Source organism: Amblyraja radiata, chromosome 17, assembly GCF_010909765.2.
Source record: "Amblyraja radiata isolate CabotCenter1 chromosome 17, sAmbRad1.1.pri, whole genome shotgun sequence".
Lineage (NCBI taxonomy): Eukaryota > Metazoa > Chordata > Chondrichthyes > Rajiformes > Rajidae > Amblyraja > Amblyraja radiata.
The window spans coordinates 7,943,207-7,949,206 of NC_045972.1; positions in this window are offsets into that span (position 1 = coordinate 7,943,207).

Genomic DNA, 6,000 nt, shown 5'->3' on the forward strand with positions numbered 1-6,000 from the left:
ACAATACACGCAGCTTTTAAATACAATTTTAACGTAAACATAGGATAATTGGATACCTTATCTCATCTGGACTCATTTTGGAGAGATCAAATATTATGGGTGAGGGGGGGGGGGGGGGGGGAGAAGGATATTTTAACACTTCCCAAAATAACTGAATGTCTGATTTGATTTTGGGGGAGGGGTGAAGTTAGGGTTTCAGTTTGCTATTGTCATGTGTACTGCTTTGCATGCTATCCAATCCGATCAGATAATATTAAACAGTAGGACTGGCACGATTCCTATATTTTAACCATGTAGATTTTGGCCTTAAAATTATTTACAAAATATCAGAATCTGATTTTAGCAAGCTGCGACTTACATAAACAAGTTCAAGTCTGCTCACCACAAACCATAGTAAGTGCAGCTGAGGAAGGCAATTTTCAGGCCATATTATCTATTTACACACAAATATTATCTATACATTCACTTTTACAGGATCCTGCTTGCTCTGCCCCTTACAAATAATTGTTCTACATCAATTGTCAAGTCCAGTTCTGGACTTGATGGTTGTTGTAGAACAATTATTTGTCATGTTATGAACAGTTGTTGCCATGTGCACTGAGGTAGAGGGGATGGGTGAAAAATACAGTGAAATACATTCTAACATATATTGCAGTTACCAAGGGCCTACCTTGCTTGAATTAGTGCATTTCTTGATTAGTACAGGTGTCAGGGGTTATGGGGAGAAGGCAGGCGAATGGGGTTGGGAGGGAGAGATAGATCAGCCAACTAGACGATGGGCCGAATGGCCTAATTCTGCTCCAATCACCTATGAAGCTTCCTTTTTATCCTCCTACTACTCCAGCTGTAATTATCATTTAAAGGGAAGCCTTATCGGACTGATGGCTAATCCCAGTCATCTGGCTACATCGATGTATTTCTATGTGTAAAGTCTGAGTACAATTAACTATCAATGTCGTAAAATCTTCATTATTTGACGGTTAAAAGGTAAACTATTATGTAAATAATTTATCTAAATGCTATGAAATCTATGTACGTTTGTTCTCTTTCACTGAATAGCATGAGGATACTCACAAATTGCTGGACTAACTCAGCGGGTCAGACAGCATCTCTGGCGAAAAGTCCCAGGTGACGTTTCGGGTCAAGACCCTTCTTCACGCTGGGAGTCGGAGGAAAGGGAAACTGAAGATCAGTCTGAAGAAGGGTCTTGACCCGAAACCTCCCCTGTTCCTTTTCTACAGAGATGCCGCCTGACCCGCTGAGTTACTCCAGCGTTTTGTGTCTATCTTCTGTGTAAACAGGCATCTGCAGTTCCCTTCTACACACCTGAGGATTCTGTTGGTGGAGCACAGTTGTCCAGCGAATAACTGTGGCATTTTGTTCAGAGTAGATTGGAATTATTGATTTTTGGCCTGGATTAATGATTTGCATATGGATACAGTTTCTTAGTTCCTCAATTTAGGCTTGATCGTCACAAGAAATTCCCATCCTCACTTTTCCTCTTTGTTAACCAACAATACATTTTCCCATCTGAAGAAGGATCTGACCCAAGGCATCATCTGTCCATTTCCTTCCATTGATGCTGCCTGGTCTATTGCGTTCCGACAGCAGATTGTTTTATGTACAAGATTCCTGCATCTTCACTTTCTCTTCTGTATATGTTTTTTTCCAAGACGAAGCACATATTTTAATGTGGACGTAGGTAATCTAGGTCAAAGACACAATCCATCAGCAGAATATTCTTTACAGGAATCTTAAATGTTACCATGATATATTGTGGTTCCTGCAGCAAATCTCCACTGCTTCACTGCACTACCTAGTCCATCCACTAGGTGATACTGTGTATTAACAGACAACATTGGTCGGGTTAATGTACACCCTTCCCATAGCAAGGGCACAAACCAAACCAGGAACAGATTTACCGTAACATATTTTCATTTCATTAAATAAGTTGGGAACGTGTAGATTCATTGCATTTATGAATAGAACTAAAGAATACGGAAGCTGAGATGTTATTCAGAGTTTTTATCTCGGAATCATAGAAAATTTATTTCATTTAGCCTTTCATATTTTGCTTTTGGAAAAGAGCTCTGCAGCTGATCACATCTTAAGGCAGTGATAGATAGATTCTTGATTAGTACGGGTGTCAGGGGTTATGGGGAGAAGACAGGAGAATGGAGGGATAGATAGATCAGCCTTGTTTGAATGGCGGAGTAGACTTGATGGGCTGAATGGCCTAATTCTGCTCCTATCACTTATGAATTTATGAATCTTCTGGACTACAGCCATAACCATAGCCTTGCAGGTCGCAGAATCTCAAATACATGCCCGTAATTGTGACGTGGGCTTTTGCCTTTACTAAGATTCGAGACACCTACCACCCCAATCCCCCTTCCAATCCTTTTATATATTTATATATATGAAATCTATAACCCTGGGTTTTTGTCCCTTCTGCTCCGAGAAATTGGTCTTTCCTATTTGCTCATTCTAGACTCCTCATAAGTTTATACACCACAATTAAGTGCCATCCGAGCTCATCACCAAAGTAGTGGGACTTGGAGTCAGCACCAGTCCAGTATCTACAACTGGATCGTCGACTTCCTGACTAACAGACCCCAATCAGTGAGGATAGGGACAAATCATCCTCTATGATAATCCTCATCACTGGCGCTCAGCAAGGATGTGTTCTCAGCCCCCATCTTTACTCCTTGTACACCCACCACCGTGCAGCCATCTATAAATCTATTTCAATTTTCAATTTCACAAACTACACCACCACTGTGGGCCGGATATCAAATAATGATGGGATGGAGTACAAGGAGGAGACTGAGAGCCTCGTATCCTGGTGTCGCGACAACTTCGGGAAGCGAAACGGTACACGAACCCCATTGACGGTGTCAAAGTAGAGGTTGAGGTTGAAAACTTCAAATTCCTAGGAGTCAATATCACCAACAACTTCTCCTGGACCACCCATACTGAAGCAGCGACCAAGAAAGCACACTGACGCCTCTACTTCCTTAGAAGGCTCAGGAAGTTCGTCGTGTCCCCAACAACTCACACCAACTTATACAGATGCACCGCAGAAAGCATTTTATCAGGATGCATCACAGCTTGGTTTGGAAACAGCTCATTCCAAGACCACAAGAAATTGTAGGATGCAGCCCAGACCATCACACAAACCAACCTCCCTCCCATTGGCTCCATCTATACCTCACACTGCCTCAGCAAGGCCAGCAGCATAATCAAGGATGGGTTGCACCCTGGACACTACCTCTTCTTCCCTCTCCCGTTAGGAAAACATCCAGATTCAGGGACAGTTCCTTCCCAGCTGTTATCAGGCAACTGAACCATCCTACCACAATTTGAGAGCAGTCCTGAACGGCTATCTACCTCATTGGTGACTGTCAGACTGTCTTTGATCGGACTTTATTGGGTTTATCTTGCACTAAACGTTATATCCTGCGAATGGCTCAATTGTAATTATGTATTGTCTTTCCGCTAATTGGTTAGAGCGCAACTAAAGCCATTAACGGTACACGTGACACAAAACTAAACTAAACTAATCCTCTTAGCCTCCTCCGTAGTTGATCCAATCTTTTCTCATAGTTACAGTTTTCCAGTGCTGGCAGCCTCCTTGTACAGTATCACTCTTTAGTAAATCAGCTGGAGTGTCGGGTTTAAATCTGGACACCATCCTTCAGACAATCTCCAGAGGAGATCGCAGATGATTCATTGGAATGATAGCAGGGATGAGAAACTTTAGGTAAATGGTGACTCAAGAGGCTGGTACACACACAATTTCAGCTATTGGAATCAGACAATGCAGATTTAAGATAATTAGCAAAAAGATCTAGAAGTGTGATGTTGAGACTCTTTGTTTTAGCCCTGCAGGCACTTTCAAACAGACAGTCTTTTGTGCCGAAGATAGATACAAAATGCTGGAGTAACTCAGTGGGACAGGCAGCATCACTGGAGAGAAGGAATGGGTGATGTTTTGGGTCGAGACCATTCTTCAGTTTCTTCTTTTGTGCCGTAAGGTTCTGTGAATTCGTGAATAAATTTAAGTCGAGGAAGGAGCCTGCACCCATAATAAAGATAAAGGCCTGCAAATGTGACAGAGAAACTACTGGATAGATGCAACGTTCTGCCGGAATCTCTAATGTCTTGTCTTTTCTGGTCCAGACCCATAACAGCACGGCTAAGATTGAATGGTCTCTGCAAAGGCCTCATATGTATTTAATTTCAGGGTGTAGTTAGTCAACTCCACTGACAAAACTTGGCAAAGCCCTTCTCCATCTTTCTTCAAGCCCCCCCACCTGCAATCAGTGTGAAGAAAGGTCTCGACCGGAAACGTCACCTACCCATGTTCTCCAGAGACGCTCTGACCTGCTGAGTTACCCCAACACTTTCCTGGAAAGTTATAGGTAGATACTGTTGAGTTGGGGGGGGTCAAGTCAAGTCAAGTTTATTTGTCACATACACATACAAGATGTGCAGTGAAATGAAAGTGGCAATGCCTGCGGATTGTGCAAAAACTACAGAACAACAGAACAGAATAGAACAGAAGCAGTATTTACATTTTAGAATTTTTTTTTAAAAGACACAACGCAATAATAAATTAGTCTCTGGTGAGATAAGTTTACAATCCTGACGGCCTGTGGGAAGAAACTCCGTCTCATCCTCTCTGTTTTCGCAGCGTGACAGCGGAGGCGCTTGCCTGACCGTAGCAGCTGGAACAGTCCGTTGCTGGGGTGGTAGGGGTCGCTCATTATGTTGCTGGATCTGGATCTGCACCTCCTGGTGTATAAGCCCTGCAGGGGGGTGAGTGTAATTCCCATAGTACGTTCGGCCGAACGCACTACTCTCTGCAGAGCCTTCTTGTCTTGGGCAGGGCTGTTCCCAAACCAGATTGGGATGTTTCCGGTCAGGATGCTTTCTACAGCCCCAGAGTAGAAGGACTGAAGGATCCTCGGAGGGACTGTGAATTTTTTCAGCTGCCTGAGGTGGTAAAGGCGCTGCCTTGCCTTACTCACCCGCGCCCGCGGCAGTGTGTGTTGTAATAAGCAGATGGTTGGAGAAAGGCCAAAGATGAAAAGACAAACGGTGTGAGATAAGGATAGAACAGGTGAGAATTATGGAGCCAGAGGAAGGAGCATAGGGGGAAGGGAAGTGGGGGGGGGGATGTGTGCGAGAACAGATGGGACACGGGAAATAACATTGGAGAATACAATATTCATGTTGTTCAGTTGTAAGCTGCCCAAGGTGCTGTTCCTCTGGTTTGCGTGTGGCCTCAGTCTGCCAATGTAGGAGGCCCAGGACAGAAAGGTCAGCGTGGAAATGGGAAGAGGGGTTAGCAACCAGGAGATCCAATAAGCCTTGGTGGACTGGGCGTAAATATTCAACAAAATGGACACCAAGTCTAATCTTGGCCTCACCGATGATCAGGAACACCATATGCAGTGGATGAGGTTAAAGGAGGTGTACGTGAACCTCTGTCTCACCTGGAAAAACTGCCGTGGTCCCTGCATGGAGGTGAGCTAGAGGGCTAAAGTTGCAGAGGGAATGGTCTCTGCAGAAGGTGGACAGGGGTGAGGATGGCAAGATGTTACGAAGGTGGGATCATGTTGGAGGTAATGAAACTGTCGGAGAATTGTGTGTTGGATGCGGAGGCTAATGGGGTGAAAAGTGAGGACCAGTGGAACTTTATCCATGTTCCACTTGGGGGGGGAGGGAGAGCAGGCGCAGAACAACTGGGTTACAGAGGAGAACTGGGTAAGGGATCCATCTAAGACAACAGGGGGGGAAAGACACATTTGCTGAAGAAAGAGGACATCTCAGATGTCCTACACGGGAAAGCCTCGTCTTGGAAGCAGTTGCAACAGAGGCGGAGAAATTGAGAGTAGGAGATGTTGTCTTTGCAAGAGGCAGGGTGGGAGGAAGTCTAGCCCAGATACCTGGACCACACTTGGCGGGAGTTGGTGGATTTACTGTAGATGTCAG